The sequence below is a fragment of the Lagopus leucura genome, unplaced genomic scaffold, assembly GCF_019238085.1.
Source record: "Lagopus leucura isolate 7727_CA_CO unplaced genomic scaffold, USGS_WTPT01 Super-Scaffold_100016, whole genome shotgun sequence".
NCBI lineage: Eukaryota > Metazoa > Chordata > Aves > Galliformes > Phasianidae > Lagopus > Lagopus leucura.
In genome coordinates, this window is record NW_024962270.1 from 5,552,173 (window position 1) to 5,572,135 (window position 19,963).

The 19,963-nt window shown below is 35.5% G+C and overlaps 1 long non-coding RNA gene across 1 annotated transcript; it reads left to right on the top strand.

The window, feature by feature from the left end:
* The first annotated feature begins 13,612 nt into the window (after positions 1-13,612).
* On the top strand, positions 13,613-18,545 carry LOC122182779. Its single transcript, XR_006179994.1, has 3 exons — positions 13,613-13,646; positions 15,893-15,987; positions 18,469-18,545. It is a non-coding gene; the product is annotated as an uncharacterized LOC122182779 (long non-coding RNA).
* Positions 18,546-19,963: the final 1,418 nt, after the last annotated feature.

The following is a 19,963-nucleotide window of genomic DNA, read 5'->3' on the forward strand; positions in this document are numbered from 1 at the left end:
ACATTTATTGAAAGTAGCAAAGGCCCAGTTACAAGTATTATTGCATTGTCTTTCTAAAACAAAAATGCTTGTTGAAGAAGTATGTTTATAATCACACACACACATAAGCAAACATATGACAATTCACTGTGTGCTTCAACAAACGACTGTCCTTACTTGTATTTAATCTTTGATGTTATAGTGTGTCTATTACATCACATTTCTTGATAAATTCTGTGTTGGTTACAAATTCTCAGCTGGCTTCGGTCAACGTTGGAGCACATTCCAAAGTGAGGGAAAAAACACTCATGAAACCCTTATAATACTTTGGTGACAAAATTATGTTATTTTTGTATTTTGAGGCAGCTTTGTGGTGAAACATGTAATTCACTCAAAGATATTCTGCACTTTTTGCAATTTCTGTGGAAATTTTTCTCTTTACTATATGCCACCTGGAAACAATTGCTACGTTTCTGTTGGAAAATATGATTTTTGTTGAGTAAAATTTGGATTATCCTTAAAACAGTGATGCATTTTCACACTGATATGATAACAGTTGTGCAGTCAGGTTCTAAACAGTCATTTTGCATTTTCCCAAATTAGTATGATTTGCAACATTCATTTGCTTCCTGTGATAGTTTGCATCAAGGTGTTATAATCACACAGAAATGTGGTGACAACACTGTTTCTAAACTTATTTGGAAAAGAGAGTGTGGTATTCTATGGAGTTGAATGTGTGAAGCTTTTAAAAAAGACCATAGCTTAGTTTTGATTATGCAATGCCTTTTTCATAAGCCCTTAAAAAACTGATTTCACAAATGAAATGAAACAAATCAAAGATGCTAGCTCAGAATTTTATTAATGCATATAGACTGTGAACAGTGTTTGTTGGATAAATCCTTTGTTGTAGATTGAATGTTTGTTTCTTTATGGATTACGATTTAGTTTAGATAGTCGTATAATTTAAATTAAATTTCATGATACAGTCATCTATATTCAGAAAGAAGGTCTGCGAGGCAGTGCAGGAATATCAGGCCACAGTGTTTTCTGCTAGGACTGACAAAGAAACCACTTAACACAGCCACTCTTGCAAAACACATTCAGAGAGTACATTCACAGATTTCCCCAAGGTTATCTCTGTTTACAGGCATCAGAGAACAATGCAGGCTTTAAAAAAAAATGCATCTATGATTATTGTTATTGCAAAATTAAATATAGTGAATTTGAAATAAAAGAATTAAGCATGTTATATGCTATGACAAATCCTTTTTTAGCCCTTTTACCCATTAAGAGGGTGCACAGAAACAATCAATTAAATAAAAACCTAATGAAAGTCATAAACCACTAAACTTTTGCACGGCTTTCTGAAAACCTTTCCTAGAGAAAACGTCATAACCATATATGTAAAACAGATTTAGATTTGAATGTATCTAGTGTAAAAACTAGATACATTAAGAGATTATTTGTGTGAGTTTAAAAGTTTATGTGAAGCTCTCAAGCATTCTTTTTTTTTGGGGGGGGGGGGGGCGGGATGAATGCTACCTCCTACTGTATTCTGCAGCCTTCTGTAATATATCTTTACTTGTCTCTTTGTGCTGTCATTGTGCTTCTTACAAATGCATCTACATTCTGACTATACAAGAACTGTAAAATGGCCTTTGATTTGAAGAACAGCTCTTTCTATTTGAAGGGCATAAAGACATACTGAACCAGGTGCAGAATGATATTAAACACAGAATTGCTCAGGGACAAGGCTAGCCACAGTATTAGTGCAAAGACTACACTATCCTTTATCTTAAATGCATGAATAGGAGAATTTGAAGGCATTAAGGAATTCCTGCTGCCATTGCTGTGAACACATGTGGATTAAGGATACCTAGAGATAGCAGGCTACATCTCTGCTTTTCTAACCCCCAAGCCTGTTGCTATACATCACAGTGAGCTGTAACTGCATGGCAAACCACCAATTAGGAATTTCTTTGAGCTGAACAAGAATTAAGGGTAAAGCAGCGTGAAGAAATTGGAAAACAATTGGAGTTAATTTTAGCCTGTTTGAAGAATTTCTTGCTAGCGCTACATTCATGATCAAACCAAACCAGATAGCATAACTGTGTTGTACCTTCTGCTTTGGAGGGTATCTCAGTCTGAATACAAAACTGGCAGCCATCATATATGAATCTGATGGGGTAGACAAAAGATTTCAAGAAAATGACGAGCTTAGGTACAGGAGAAACTAAAAACAGTGCGACTCAAAATAAATTTTCTGCCTTCTATTAAAATCCCTGTGACATATAGCATGCAGAAGGAAGGTTGGAGGTGTAAATTGATTAGTGGCAGCTTTTTAACCGTGTTGTACACTAAACCAAGAGGGTATTAGTTCCTGGGACTGGTTTGCAATTGATTTCTGTCTGAATAGAAGGTAGCTCTTTCAATGTGTTTTTCTATTACTGACTTCTTCTCAAATTTGTTTTCCACAGAACTTCCAGAAATCTATTTATTTATTTATTTTGAATTGAGGAAGAGAAAAAATTCTCAAATCATCTCTATGAATAGAATGAATTTCTCTAACAGGAAATGGACAAGTGAAAATTACCTCTTTATTTCAGGATTCAATTAGTTTGCACTTAAGTTCCCCTTTCCTAAGATGTTGTGCCTTGTATTCTACTCTCCAACAGATAAAAGACAGGATGGACTGGGGAAACCTGACTGGTCTGTTTGTACGTAGCAGACAACAGGAAAGTGAACTACCTATGTTATAGCATGCAAGATAACATAAGCACGTGACATGGAAACGGTGAAAGAAGGCAGCTTTTTAGGTGATGATGCTGTGCTTTAAGGACAAGATTAATTAAGAGTTTCTATCATATAGGCACAAAACTGTTTACACTGTCAGAAAACAAACAAACAAACAAAAGCGACACTTTTTAAGGAAGGATCTGATATATTTCTTTTTTTTTATGAGTAGGCTGCAATACCAGAAGTCACTAGGTTCAGAATGGCCATTTATCAGTTCTAATTGAGAGAGACAAAGACCAGGTTCTTCTTAGTGTACTGTCAGTATGCTAACACCTCCTAGTTCTCTAAATCGTCAGGCCTGTCTATTTTGAAGAACTTGTTTAACATACTTGGAAGAGCACCATGAAAATATCAGTGATAGTTTTATACTGTGTCTCTTCCTCAATGAAAGCTTCAGGGTGGATCTTGGTTCGGAAGATGTAATGATATTAGTTAGCAGAAAGAAATATTTGGTGAGCTTATAGGAACTATCCATGAGTTTAAATTGAAATAATTTCCAAGGTGTTGCAATGGTGTATTTGTTCCTTATCTTTGGCTCTAGAAAAGAAATTATTCTTCAGGCAATAGATTGCATTGTCAATTCCATGCTCACCTACTGATTTCAGACCACTTGAGGAACATAAGTGGTTGTTCCCTTACAAAAAGAAGTTGGAGGTAATATCATTGATTTATTTTTGAACAGAACTGTTTAGATGCTAGAGTTATTTCTATTAACAAAGCTTATGTCTCTTTCTATTCTTTTAATTGTACAGGTAATCTGAAGAGTTTCTATTTTTAGCCTCATTATTAGCACAACATCCGCTCAATTATTAAACTCACGTTGGGAGTACTTATTCTCTGAGAACTATTTCAGCAAGGTCACCTTACCTCTTTGTATCCTGTGATGGCAAGTGGGATATTTTGTGAGAGTTTACTGTATGTACGTGTTATATTGCTGCGTGCTTATAGAAGGGATTAATTATTTTGAATTTTCAACTTGAATAATAATGCTAAAATGTTTTAAGCCTTCTAATGAAATTCTGACCAACAAGGTCAAAAATCTTTTAAAAAAAAAATCTATTCTTATGGAAATCCAGTGCTCTTTAGATCCTACATAAATTTCTAGTTTCATGTAGCAGTTTTGTGCATAGTTTTATATTGATTTCCAGCTTTATAACTGTTCTAATACTGGTTCAGACTTGTTAAGAAAAGGACACAGCTAAATGTAACCAGATACCACTTATGTGCTTCTATTTCAGAAAGAAAACTTAGATAAGTAGAGGACTCCAATCATTTTTATCTTCCTTAATCTGTATTAAGTTAGAGCTGCTATTTTATGAATGTTTCAGCTGCCTGAGAAACAGAGGAGTCTAAGTCATGAGCTACTGGTATTCTTAATGATATCTTTGTGTACATGGCTTACTAAAGATCACCTGAGATGGAGAAAGATTCACAGGATTTTGGAAAGGTGGTTTCCATTTTATTTTCATCTTTATATTTCAGAGGTGACAGGTAGGAGGAGAGAAAGTGTTGAACATCAGCTGTTCCATCTCTGTCTGAAGATTTCAAGGAAATCAAGTTAGTGTTTCTGATTTGCTCATTGATTCTAAATAGCTCAGCATTTTCAAACAATTTTATGCCACTTTTAAGTCAAGAAAATCTGTTCCTTACAGAATTTGGATGAGTTTGTTTGTTTAGCTTTTAATTAGAGCTACTGATTTAGTTTTCAATCACATTCTGGTATTGATTCTTTTCAACAAAGAATGAAGAGTTACTTCTTCCTGAGGAATACCTCTGGAAGGGAAAGAATTACTTCTGTTCTGCAGCTGTGCCAAAGTGTAATGTAGTGTTTTTAATGTTAAAATGAAAATTAATGATTCCTCCCTGAGATTCCTTAATCTGCTTGAAAGGTGGGAGGGTTCCCCTTCAGATTTATCTGAGACTGTCAGTGATGTTGTAGCACTGGGTTAGAACTTTCATTAAACACTTGTCACAGCAGCAGTTACTTGCCAAAGGACATTATTTAATATGAGTTTCCGGAGGATTCAGAGAAATGTTAAGTCAGAATGATCCTGAGCAAGTTATCGTTCTATCAGAGCCAGAGGATGGAATGATCAGCTATGTCTAGATAATTTGTGACAGATATAGGTACCCTGTTCTGAAAAAATACCAACAAACCAGATGTTATAGTTGGTGTGTTTTGTTTTGTATTCTACGTATCATATTCCAAGGTCTACCTATTCTCAAAATTAACAAGTTTTCCCTAAAATCTCACCATGATGCAAAGAAAGCTGAGTGTATGTTGTCTTAATAAGATAGATACATGGAACAATTGATCACAGATGTCTTATGCTGGCATTTGGACATTTGTTACTATGCTATTCATGTTCTTGACCAAAACACCCACCATTCTTTCAACACTGATGGCTTTAACTTACACTATTCCAGTTCTCTGTCTTCTTAAACTTTCTTGTTTGGACCTAGTTCTGTAATACTGCAGGTTTATCTAAGAATAAGATTAAAAGTTTGTCTAAGAGTAAAATCATAGTTCTGAATATCCAATAAACAACTTATTCTTAATAAACATTGCCAAACTGTATATAAAATGTTTAATAGATCTGATATCTATCCTTAAATTACTTCTCTTGATTGAATTACTGTTCAGACCATGTTCAACCTTCATCAGTCTTCTGTAGCCATACTTATTTTACTTACTGTCTCAGAGAGATAACCTACCCTTTAAGATGTTTTTATCTTCTTCGTAGATTAACTTGCTCACTTCTTAGAACTTGGTTGTAGTTTGGCTGATTCTGCATATCTTTAGTTACAGTGTTTTACTATGCCTTGGTAAAACTGTCCCATAAAACTGTTTGGAATAACATACACATGCATTTTCACCCCCAGTATCATTATAGGATATTCTCTTTAATATTGTTGTGTTAGAAAAATGTTATTGCTCTTTTTAGCATAGAAAAGTGCGGGGTTTAACACTGCTCCATTATACAAATTCCAGGCCCCGTAATGCTTTTGTCAGCCTGCTCATAAAACAGATAGGGCAGTTGCCAGCACAGTAGATCAAAGAATTAAATATTTAATCTTTCTGAGGCTTTTCTCCTTAGGATCCGCACTCAAATGATAATGACATTTACGTCTGCTTTGAATGGTGAGTTCCTTAATGGTGAATGTCAGGAGATGTAGTTTGAAGAGCTGATGAGAAATAACAGGAATAAAACAAGGACAAGCTTGATATATGTAAGTTCAATTAAGACAGTTCATGGAAGCAAGGCAGGGAGCAGCTTTGGTTCTCTATGTGATACATGAAGATGAAATCAAAAGCTAATTACATACATGTTATGAATTAGTTGTCCAACATGGGCAAAAAAAAAAGGCAGCAACAAAAATGATGAAGGTACATCTTGACACCTATGATTTTCAGATAAATCTAGTTTTTTCATCCCTATTTTATACAAATTTAGTGATAAAAGAATGGCTCAAAAGGCTCCTGAATGCTCGTTCTTCAGCTTTTGTATTTTTCTATATGAATGCAGTGTGTGTTGAAGCATGCACAAGATGAGCATTTTTATTTATGTTCACTTATTCAGTTCTTATATTTTTATGCATCTGAAGCCCCAAGTGAAGCATTTGTATCTGTTAGAATAGGCTGGAATCACATCTGGGCTGGAGAGGGCACCAGTGTCTGATCAGTAGGTGCAGTGTGAAGTTTGTTTCCATACTATCACAGTAGATGATAATACCAAAGCCTATGGAAATGCTAAATAGATTCCTCATGTTGAGTTAATAGGGGTAGAAGGATCTGCTGTCAGTGGTGAAATTCACTCTATTTACAATTGGGGTGTAATAAATACATGCACTCAGTTCTTTATTCCTCTAGGGAGACAAAGTAACGTAAATAAAAAAGCCTAACACTGTGGTGTTACTGAAAGCCAATTTACCTGAGGGGAAAAAAAAAAAAATTCTAGGCTGCAAATATGGATACTCATAAGCACTTAGCTAAGCAAGTTGATCTGTGAAAGCTGGAAAAAAAAGTGAAACACAAAAGCAGAGCTGATTTACTAACATCTCTACTGGCATTGAGTATTTCCAGTCTGCACATGGGCAGATGTTATGAGTCTAGCAAACCACTGCTGAGAATCAGTTCAGATACTGAAAATTTCCATCTCATTAAACTTCTATGTATGGAAAGCAATTTCTTCACAGTAGATAATAATATTATTAACAAAGCTATTAGCAGTACTGACTCTGACAAAGAAACTAGAGTGTTGCAGAACATTTTCTAAAAATAAACAAATTTACATCTGCTATAATAAACTCATAACTAGCCCTTATTAAACACGAGAAAAAGGAAAAAGCACCCCAAGTGAAAATAATCAAAATGAAATAAAGAAATAGAAGATTCAGCTAGCAAAAGCCTTACGATACTGGAAAAGTAATATGATTTTCGACCAACTGTTTACAAAACTCGAAAGCTTCATGAGATTCAGTGCAAATAATTTGTAGCTCACTGATATGTCCTGAAATTACATTCTTTTTCACCATCCTTCTTAATTCTTTTCCTGTCTAATACATTCTTTTCTTGTCTAAAACAAGTGTTCAAGATGATAGTAAGGTAAGTGAAAAAGTAACTGACATCTTTAGGTAGTTATAAACTCTTCGTATGAATGTTTTGCAAATAGTACTAATTTTTAAAAAATGATTAGTACAAGCAATTCTGCAAATAATAATTATTATACCCACAAAAAAAGTGAGATGGCTCAAAAGTAAAGAGGAAGGATTTAATTCTAGTAGAATTCAATCTGATCTGAAGGCAGTGACGAAAAGCAACCAAAAATGGAAAATATGCTTTCTCAGGACCTGATTCAAAGCACATGGAAGTGAACAAGTACTCTAATTTTACAGGCTGCTTTTGCTGGGGGCTATGAAACCCAGAGAAGTGCTCCTTGGAATTTATGAATTTATATTTCCTTCATTTCCATTCTGGGAAGCATGGTGGCACAGAATGACTGTTTCCTTCATACCATGCACATACTCTCACTGACTACTGTTGTCCTCCCTATAACATCTTAATGTTGAACAGGAGGAGCACCACATTTGGACCCTCCAAACAAAATGGGCTTTTTTTGTTTGTTTGTTTGAAAATGGTAGGTAAGTGTGGAACATTAAAAATTGGAGGCAGATTTCAAGTGCTATACTGAGTGATATACATACTGGTAAACCACACAAGTGGAAAAATTAAGGGGATGAGCTATTGGAGATAGTATGACAAATATAAAAAGAAACAATTTGACCCTATTCCTTATTACTTTAAAGGTAAGTACCAAATAAGTGTTGAAATACTGAATTGTCCTCATACTTACTTTCTTTCCCTTTCAGATTATTCAAATATAGGTCCAGGCAAGCAAGCCATATGTTGGCAGAGTTACCTGTGACTTGCATTTTATTTTTTTATTTGTAGAGGAATCCCTTTACACTTGGTCTATAGTGAAGAGGCTTTCTTCTCCTTTAAAATCTACATGTGATTATTCTCCTACTCTTGTATGCCCTGATCAATAAGAAGTGCGCTTCTTGTTAGCAAATGCATTTCCCATTTGATTCTGTTTGCTTAACACTTTATAGCAGTGTATTTTTAAAGTTGTAAACAATGGCCAAGTGCACTGATTATAGATGTTGACGTTTGTTGTTATTAAAAATCAAGACTTCCATGAAATAGCAGCATACACTAGGGACAACAGAACATAACAGCTCAAGACAAGTATAATTTGTTTTCTCCAACTCTGACTAAAATGAGCAAATATTTTCCTTAGCAGTTCTAGAAATCACAAGTTAATTGCTCAGAAGGTATTCTTCTATGATACACGATAAATAATGTGAAATTATAACTTCATTTATACCTATAAACACACACATGCACAGATTCGTATACAATAAACACAGAGACTTCCAAATACATCACATGATGTTAACAACCTAGACTAAATAAAAAGCAGGGAAATACAAAATTCAAGCTGTTTGCTTTGCCTTATCTATTTCTATTATGCATGGTAAATGTTGCAGATCATATGGTCTATAAAATTACCCACTGTCTGGAGACTCCTTCAGAGTTTCGCCACAGCAGGGGGCTGTGAGGATACATGCAGTAGTAACTCAGTATTCCAGACACTTTTTTAGTTGGACTCGTCATGATATCTGAATGTATGTTCTGCGTGTGAAGCTCCTTTACTTTCTGTGCTTTTAATTCAAGAAACACAAACATAAACAAACCCAAAATGTGTTTGGGGGCGGCATATGGAGGCTTTTAGATTTGTTTCTTTTAAGAGGTTTGGATTTTGAAGGAAATAGAAAGCAGCAACGAGTAATGGTGAATGCTTAAATAAAGATGTTTGATGTTATTCAATGATAGGAACTGTTCCTGATTCTAAGGTTGGGCCCTAGTGTGAGCGTGCAAGATCTCTCAGGTCCCAGAGCAACTCCCAGTTTTGCACATTTTAGGAATTTTAATGACCATCCAAAATTTCATAAGAGAACTCTTGTTAAAATGGCAGGCAACTTATCAGTTAAGATATACAAAACTGTTCCTTGAAATTCAGTCTGGGGATGGAGGGAAAGTGGGGATAACATTATGTGAGGTAGGAGTAAGAATTTTGCTTTTCGTGTAACTAAGGGTTACTTAGTTCTCAGAAATCAACATAGCCAATCACCTTTGCCAACTGTATGAAGCATGGGCCAGCAGGTTGATGGAGGTGATCCTGTCCCTCTACTCTGTGCTGGTGAGACCTCATCTGGAGTACTGCATCCAGATGTGGAGTCCTTGATAGAGGACAGATGTAAACTTGTTGGAAAGCATCCCAAGGGCCCCAGAATAGAAATGATCCAAAGGATCAAACACCTCCCTTGTGAGGACAGGCTGAGAGCTGGGGCTCTGAGAGAAGGCTCCAGGGGCTCTGAATGAAGGCGAGCAGCCTTCCAGTATCTCAGTGGAGCTGTAAGAAGGAAGAGGACAGACTCCTTAGCATGGACTGTTGTGGTAAGACAAGGAGAAATGCTTGCAAATTAAGAGGGGAGATTTAGATTGGGTATAAGGAAAATGTGAGTTTTTTATTTTATGGTAAGAGTAGTTAATCACTGGAACGGATTGCCCAGAGATGTGGTGGATGCCCCATCCCTGGAGACATTCAAGGTCAGTCTGGATGGGGCTCTGAGCAACCTGATCGAGCTATAGATGTCCCTGTTCATTGCAGGGAAATTGGACTAGATGACCTTTAAAAATCCTTTCAAACTCAAATGATTCTATGATTGTCTACTTAAGAAATAATTTTGTCTATATGTCTAGAGAAATGTTGATCTTATCATGGGAAATCTTTCCATTAATCATAGAATCCTAGAATCATCCATGTGGTTTTCAAACCGTCTAAGGGTCAACTTTTGATTTAAAGCAGGAAATTACTGTGAATTATTATGAGTTAATTTAAGACCAGAATTTATACACCGGAGAACTGCTAAGAACAGCAAGTTCATTTCATGTGGTAAGCATGTTAGCAGTAATGTTATTTTTTTTAAAGAAAACTGATTGATAATGGGGCATAACATTTTTAGGCAGAATTAATACGATTATGATGCAAAAGTAGGTTTCTCTTTTGATTGGTTAATTACCTTATATTGTTATTCACATTCTATTGCCTTAAATAATGGATAATAACGTAATTAGCACTGAGTATTATATCAAGATGGAATGGTCTATATATATGTGATTTGTCAGTGAGATTTGTCCAGGTGTATCCATAGTAGGTAATACTGTGAACAATCAGATGAACTATTCCAGCTGCTGGTTGGGCTTAAATAACATTTCCTACCCTCACCTGTTTACTGCTTTCTGCTCTGTGCTCTCAAATGCTATTTGAGTCTTGGTGGTTTTACTCTATGTGCGATCACTTTCTGACTCATTTTAAACCAGGGCCAGTTTGCAAAACTACCACTAACAGTAAATTTTCATTTTTACCTGGGTTTGTTGATATGATTAGGACAACTCCTCATTCAAGAAGGAAATGCAACTAGCAGAACTGAGCTTTAATTTCTGCAACAACTAGAAGTGTTTATGTAATATTTGCACTATGTGGTGTAGATGGTTGGTAAATAAACGTGAAGGTTTTCACTTTGCATCTTCGGTTTGCGCACCCACTTACAGCTGAATTTCAAATCTGTTCCCAGCCCACCTCTATGAATTCAAACAGAGCACAGTTTTGCCTTCAGGTGAATCCATGCCTATTGTGTAAAAAGTTCCCATCTTCATGCTGATTGTACATTGTGTAAATCAGTTGTTTTCTATAAAATACCAGTATGTAAAATATTGATATGCTGTATTCCACAATGGAATAAAAATTATTATGTGTACATAATTTTTGAGACAAAAAGAAATATGATATCATTGTCTTATAGGACAGTAAAAATTAGAGGAGTTCTCAGTATAAGTGAATAAGGCTGGCAATCTCAAAAGAGATTTAACTAGAATTCTGTTTTATTGTAATGAATCAAGAATAAAGGTTCCTATGACTATAGTTTCTTAATCTTATAGATTACAGGAAAAGCAGATGTATATTTTCTCTGAGTTTAGCTTCTTGTTACTTTACATTTTACAAATTTCCGTGGTTCCCCTTCTGTTAATCTTTTCTGTTGTTTTAAAAAATGTTGATGTCCTTATACATAAAATAGGAGCTAGTTTGTTCTTCTCTGTTTTATGAGAACGTTTTCCCCTTTTACTAGTAAAAATATCTGCATATTCAATTTTCTTCTGAATTTTCCAGTATTGCACAGCCAAACTCAACAAAGGGATTTTTCACTGAGTTAGTTTCATTGACTTCAAAAGCTTTATATCAAAGTATGTGTAAAGTCCTTTGTAAATAGATAAGCAGAACAAACCCTTTCCTTAGTGTCATTTGAGACTGGAAGTTATGATGTCCAGGCAGTAATAACCCCACTGACCACGCACTCAGCTACTATAGTGAAGGAGAGTTATCATAGTACCAGGATGGGAAAAAATTTTTATCTGACAGAAGTTTGCTTCTCTAAACTTTGGTATTCCAGATACTTCAGAAAAATGCCAACATAAAGGATATTTGTTAGCATGCCACTAGTATTAGTTCATAGTTCAGATCAGCAACCTTTGTGTGTATCTCAGGGAAACCGTCTTTCAAAGCAGCAAGTCCAGTTCAGGAGAACAGTGATGGCTCACTTGATATGAAAAGAAGGATTTCTCTTTGCAGTAGTTTTCAGTATTTCATTTAAGATAAGATTCATTAAGTCTTCTGTGACGTCTTCTTGTCATCTGTGACAATAGAAATGTCTTGGAGGCATGGGATTAGTTATCCTAAAGATGAAAAGTCAGTGATGCTGATCATTACTATGTCCTCTTATGTATGTAATCACAACAGATACAGCTTAAAAGGAAAGTGTGGCAGCATATTTAGTGATGGTTTTGCGTTAGCAAAATGATGCAGAAGGCTGGAGGGTCAGCTGGCAATCCCACTTTAGGTTCTGGATGGCTAGTAGAGAGGACAAAGTGCTCACTAGGACTGCTGTATCTTGCCCATGCTCCAGTTTCTGTTAATGCTGCTTATGACCAAACTATAGCATCTGCTGCTGAGCCTTTGTTAAATTGATAAAAGCCTATTCTTGCTTTGATAATGCCACTAGAAACTACACTCATCTACTAATCCCTTGGACAATGATGTGAATCATGTCACTTGATGTACCAGATGTAAAAGCTATTTGTTCAGTGTAAGAACATCAGAGCAGTAGTTAGTTTTCTGACTAGGTCCTATCTTAGAATGCCATCCTATGAAATGAAAGGGAAGCCTCTTAAAAAAGTTACGCTGAAAAGAAAAAAAAAAAAAAAAGGATCCTGAGTGTTGTTACAGTATTACATAATATGTGAGTATCTGATCTTGAGCAGTGCTTGTCTTTGATGGGAAGTGAGAACAGCAACATTTTTCTTACAGAGAATTTACCCATGTAAATTGTGCGAGAAATCTTGGGATACTGCTCATGGCTTTGAAGCATCCTGCTAAGTGTACATTCTAGCAAGTTCCAGTCAAACTAATCTGCAAATAATCTCACTTGGAGCAATGGAATCTACTACAAAAGAAGAAAACTGGTGATTTTTTTAAAAGCATTTTGCTTTCAGAATGGCGTAAGTCTTTGCAAGAGAATTTTTATGAACAGCTTTTATGTAGATGGTTTAAAATGCCTCCCTGGATGCATTCAAGGCCAGGCTGGAAGTGGCTCTGAGCAGCCTGGTCTGGTGGTTGGTGACCCTGCACATAGCAGGGGGGTTGAAACTGGATGATCTTTGTGATTCTTTTCAACCCCAAGCTATTCTATGATTCTTTGAAAATTTTCACAAGATGTTTCATATTGGAACATGATAGAACAGATACTGTAAAGATTTTTTTAGTGCACACAGACAGTGCACCCATGACTAATAATAGTTTATTGTAAGAACAGCTTCAATTATTTTGTCTTTTCTGTTTATTAATGGTGTTCTAACTGTTCCTAGAGAAGAGAGGGGGGAGAGAGTACACTTCTGTCTGAGTGCTGCAGCAGTGACTGCACTTTGAAAGATAACTAATACTTGGACTTTCCTGAGTTGATCCAAACCTTACAGTGGTTTTATTCCACCTGAAGCCCCAACTTTAGACTAACATACCACTTGAAGATAATGATATTTCATCGTGCTTTGGTATGCGTTGCCACAGGTAGGGTGCAAACTTGGGACTGGATGCAGTTGTGCCCTCACTACCATCTGTTCCTGAAGAAGAGACCTTATGAGGAGCAGCTGAGGGAACTGGGACTGTTTGGTCTGGAGAAGAGGAGGCTGAAGGGTGAGTTTATCACTCTTTTGCAACTACCTGAAGGGAGTTTGTGGTGATGTGGGGATCAGCCTCTTCTCCTGTGTAACTAGTAACTAGTAACTTCTAGGGACTAGAAGGAATGGCCTCAAGTTGCACTGGGGGGGAGATTTGGGTTGGATGTTAGGAGAAATTTCTAGTCTTTTTTTTCCTGCTTTGGCTGCTGGTTTGATTACATGTCATACCTGTTCTAAAAACTGGCTCCAGCCGCTTGAGTGTCAGAGCAGGTTGTTGCAGAGAGAAGGAAACAGACGGTGCAATCGATCTTCATGACGCCTGATGCACATGACTACATTTCTCCCTGCCTAAGTGGCGCATACAAGGTGATTAAATAATCAACACTATTACCCTGGAGGAACATAAATCCCTGAAGCAGCCACTCAGAACGCTGCTCTCTGGTCCCTGAAGTGGTAGGAGCAAGAGGCAGTGGTGCCTGTTCCAGGCATAAGATGAAACACAAAATGAATTCTTGGTCCCTGGGTGAGCTGATGTCTTTCAACACTTCTACTTGTTTGTCTCAATTACTGCCTAATCATAAAATGCTTATTTTTCCCTTAGTATCAAATGAAATGGACATAGCAGTTAATCTTAAAATGGGATGTTGTGTAGTCCATAGCTTAGTAAGGAAAAAATGGACTGACAATTCCCTTAACAAAGATAGTTTTATTGGTATGTTTAGCATTGCCCTCTAAAATTATACCAAAAACATGTTTTAAACTTTTAGACCATTTTTAAAAATTGATCAGGCAGAACTCCAAATCCAAAAGATAAATTGATTTTGAACATCCAGGAATCAAACTGCTTTTATTAGCAAACATACTGGGCAATGACAGCAATTGCATTTTACATTTTACCGTAAGTATATGTGTGTTTGTAACATCTTCTACAACATTATTCTTAGATACAAATAATGGGCAGTATTAAACTAACTTCATTGATGTTCAGTACCATGATTGCAACTGCAGAAAATGCAGTTTATTTGTACATTAAGACAATATGAAAAATATGGTTATGTCTTTAAAAAGAGATATTCAAGTTTTATTTAAGAAGAAAATTTAACCCTTGTATCTAAGTCCCTTAATTGCTCAAAGCAGCTGGTTTTATGCTGCCAATGTTTATTAGGTGTAACTTGGGGGGGAAAAAAAAATTAAAATATATTTATGTATTTCTGTAATTTTAAAGAAACATCATTTTCAAATTTAATTTCAGAGTAATATAGCAAGAAAGTACTGTAATTGTTCTATCTGGGTGTTTCTAAATGCAGCATAATAACAGCTGAGGGTAGATAGAAACGAAAGTGAGAACTTACAGTCATTTTGTTGTCTCAACAGAGCACTCTTAGAAAAACACAGAATTTAAATTAAAGGTCCTTAGGAATCTACATGAGTTATAGCTGTGCCTGAGGGCTGCTGTACAAATAGTGTGTTACCACAAACTCATATGCATTTTTTGCTATGGTTTTACTTCAGTATGCAATTCTGAAATGAGTGGTATAATAAAAAGTTTGGCCTTCCTCATATTTCTGCCTATGGGAAATTCTTTTTTTGCATGTAGAAAGTCTCACTATCCTTTTGGTACTTACTGGTGTGTAGGGGAAGGATGAATTCATCTTTAAAAAAAAAAAAAAAAATGGGAGAGATGAACTTCCCCAAAATGCTTGCACCTATTTAAAAACCAAATCCCGTGTACTTTTCTGCAGTGAGATTACTGATATTGATCAGGTGATTAACATAACACATTTTGAACTTTAGAGTACTTCTCCTTCCCTCAGGCAGATAATTCTTTGTTTGCCTTTGTGTCTTCATTTTCCTGTGATGTCCATGCAATTTCTTCATTTTCAGTTATTGTACAAATAAATTGACTGCAGAATATGTAACTAAAAAGAGAGGTTTTGGTGGTGAACACTACTCAAAACATTGCAAGAAAACTGCTACCAAGAGACATGAGTTACCTGTACTGACGTTCTCCTCCAGGTCTTTAGCCCAGTCTTGTTTTGATTAAGATCTTGATTAAGATCTCCTACCTATGAAGGTTAGTATCACGTTACCACAACGTACTAAAGGAAAGCAGAATTTGCTTCCCTGCTTGTCAATGCAGCTAACCTTTTCCCTTTTTCCTTTCCCTTTCCCTTTTTCCTCTTTCCTTTTCTGTTTCCTTTCTTCTTCCACAAACGTGGCTTTTGCACAAATGCAAAGATTTTTCTTGCTTTTATTTTGCAGCAGTGATACTTTGTGGACAAGCCAGTATCTGGTGACAGAGATCATGGGTGGAGTACTACTGCAAGGGCCCCTGAAAGCTTCATCTTCCTTTGGAGGTCAGTTCTTCCAGTTTTGCATCATTGAAATACTATTTGGCTACACATCCATGAATTTGCATGTATTTCTTTGTCATTAAATATGTTCCAAGTGCATCTGTCAAATTGTCATGAAGGTATTCAAAAGGGTAGATAGAGGAAATAAAATATATACAATTACAACAATAAGAGCAATGGTGGTGGAGTGATAACCTTTGCTTTGTTTTCTTCAGATTTTGAGATTTAAAGTACAAATCATGCACAATGGACATACATCCCATGTTACAATTATCTCTTTGTCTATTCTACCATCAGTAGCAATATGTTTTATTCTCTCTGTTGCTCATGAATGCTTTTCTAGTGTTGTCTCTCACTGTCCCCGGATACAGTGATAACTATTAGAAACATGAGTTTCATTTGGCTTTTGTATGCTGCTTGGCATATTTGGTTGAAAGACTCAGGAGTGAATTGTTCTGCGTTCAAATAAAACACAGGAGAGTTGACAGCTCTACAGGCTTTTCCAAATCAACCATTTGGTGCAGGAGAAAGAAATTGAATATTAAACATCTGTAAGATAAAATTGAGCAGTGATTTTTCAGCAAATTTCAGTGAATTGGTCCAAATAGAACATATATTGAGATTAATCATTTTAGATCTGGAAGTTAAATTCAATAAACGGTTGCATCAAAATGTTTATCCTTTCATTTAAAAAAAATAATAAAAAAAAAATAAAGGAAGACTAATTTAAAATTTAGAAAAGGTAAATTATCAAAGCAACAGAAGAGATTCCATTATTTAATTGGGTAAGATATTTGTAGTTTGTTTCTATTAGCAGGAAAAAAAAAAAAAATTGTGTTTATCTTTGGCTCTAAAATGAGTACTTCCTTGCTTTCCTTTCTGGTCTATTGTTATTAGCTTGACTTTGGAGATAAGAGGCTACTTTAGTGCCATGATTATTCCCTGTTCAGTTGACTTTGGCTGAGAGTGCTAAACACAGTTGATAGCTATCACCTAGAAATTCTGCATTGTAGACATCGTTCATTGGAAATTGGATGATACCATCAAATCAACTTCCAAGGCATCAGAAAGAATTTATCAGGCCTAATCACACACTCATTTATGTGAATTTAACTCCTGTTTCAGCACTTACCAAAAGGAGAATGGTTCCATCAGTCTGGTCAATACTGTAATTCCTGTAAGGAAATACAGCTTCAGAAAGAAATCTGTATTTGTTTAGCATGTGTTTTGTTTTCCTCTGTTGTGACCATGAGCCATATAGATCATTAGCAGCGCTGAAGTCAATGAAATTAGAGAAGAAAGTTGTAAGTTCAGAATAACTTAATAAGTTGCTGTGTCTAATACTGCAACATAATAGAAGGGTTTCCACAAAGCTCTTTCAAAGACACTAAGTCTTTGAAAAAGACTTGCAAACTGAGATGTTTCTTTGGTTTGAACAGTTATCCTGTTAATTCAAGTGGCAGATCAGAAAAATAGACTGTGTCCAAAATAACATCAGTGATGTCTGAAACTTGGCAAAGATAGCATAAACTTTAAAAATATAAACATGCACGTTAAGAATTGAGGGCTAAGGGCATGTTTGGAGTATTTTTATAGCTATTGCTCAGAATGTTAGTTGCTGGATAGATCACTCTGTTACTAATTCCTATTTATGTAGGCTTTATATAAGCATCTGCTAGGATGTTCTTTCTGCAAATTCCCTTTGGGACTGTGTGTCAGAGTAAGCTTTTTAAGATATACAGTGTACAGTGGCAGAAAAAAAGACCAGAATCTGGCAAAACTCCATTTGATTTGCAAATGAGCTGTATGAGGACACCACCTCACTACAAAAACAATTAAAAAATGCAGTGTTAATGCTACAGGATAAGCTGTTAGAACCAAATTAATCAGTTGTAGTTGATTATATGTCAGCAATCTAAAAAAAAAAAAAAAAAAACAAACTTCCAAATAAAAAAATGTAATGTAACTATGAATTATAATGTCTGTGCAGTAAAATAACGTGGCAAATCACTGGACTGAACTTAATATTTGTGACTGCATTCAATCCTGGAACATCCATTGGACGGAATTGACAAGCATTTTGAAAACTTTTTGTTGCCAGTGTCAGATTTGAGCCGGTCCATTTTGAGATTCTAGATTGGAATCTGAATATTTTTAATCCCATATCTGAACACGTTATCAAACTACTAAGATTGCTGCTTTATATTGAGTTTGAAGTAAAAGTGTTGTTTTTTTTTTTTAACAAAAGGCAGTTCTTTCAATTCGTTCTCTCTGTTCTCTGCTGTTCCGGTCACCTCCCTTTCCACAGGCAGAAAAATAGCATTACATTTGAGTGTACTGAGCACAGAGAAAAATTAGAAATGTTTCTAAGAGAACAAGGTGTTTTCTTCCTAGTAAAAGTCACATTAATATACTCAGAAGACAGCAGCTGTAGTTCTACCAATATATCTCCAAGATTAAAATTTATTATTGATTTTCTTAAAGGAGACATATATCAAAACACAGTGCTCAATAAAAGGAACAATTACATCTAGATGCTCTGGAAAAAGATGTGAAGAATTCAAGGCCAAAACATGGACTAAAATAAAACAGGTAAAGGGGAAATCAAGCTTAAAAACAAGTTGTGACTCATGTAAAAATAACATCTAGGAACTGATTAAGAGGACAACAAATAGAAGCACCTATCATGTTAGGTTTAAGACAGCCTTGGTAGAACTATAATAAAAGTTTTAGTGTTCTAAGATTAATTATTTCTGTTTGTAGGAGTGTTTGCCATTAGTGATTCAGTCTATAGGGCTGCCAATAGAAGTAGAATTTCTTACCCTGCAGCATGCAGTTTACACATAGCATATTTAGTAGGATCAGAAGTAGTAGAGGTAAAATAAACAGTAGAAGCTTAATTCCTGTTGATCCATACGTTCTTAGGCAGAATCTTCATCTACATTTCATTCAGTGATTTCTCTCTAAGATCTACTAAGCAGCCTATCAACTGTTACCCCGTTCAAACAATTTCTGATTTTGGCAGACTGGTTCAAACTGAATACTAGAGAATCTGACTATGTATATTTAGGGAGGTAAAAGAAAGTGGAAAAAGTAGGAAGTGTTTCATGAAAGCAAAGGAAATAATTAGCTGTACAGCATATCATCATATGATAAACGGTGGCATAGCGGTTAGCCTAATAATGCTGTCTGAATCAGTTATATACTACAGACATAAATCAGTGTAATTCCAGGAACAATAAAGTACTATGCAGAAAGCAGTGACTCTTCAGATTTTTTTTTTATACTTCGAAGAGAATTATATTTCTTTCATATTGTGTGCCTTCCTTTTTTAAAAATGAAAAGCCTGCTTCACTTGTGGATGTGAATCAGAACTCTATGATTTTCATCAAGTAAGTAAACAGAGTTATTTCGTTTTTATATAAAATGCCTGTGAAGATAGTCTCAGAGAATTGCTTTGTGGGCAACAATGTTATTTTATATTTTGCTGAACTAGTATTGCAAACATTCAGTTATCTAGTAATGAAAATGTGCGCACAGCCATGATTAGCATTAGCCAGCACACAGTCTACAAAGTTAGAAAGCACAAGGTGGATACACTTATAGAAAAAACAAAACACCTGCAATTTGTAAAGGCTGTAACATGCAATTTGGTTAAAAGCATTTTAAATGGTAGTGGTATTTTCTTATGGGTTTTATTAAGAATCTTCTGCTATTGTGATGTGTGTGAGGGCAGCAGAATTACCTGGAGCTCTGTCAATTTCATAGGCTGAGTATGTTTGCAGAGTTCTGTCTTGCAATCATTATGCTGATAGTTTATAAGGAGTAGCTAATCTTTAATTATGGCATTTGAAAGAAACTCAGATGTATATGCTTACACAGATATTTTACATGTATGAGAAAATACAGATTTTAATATTGCGTGATGTCAAACTTCCGTATTTCTTAGGTATACAGTACTTGTGTTTGCAGTAGGCTT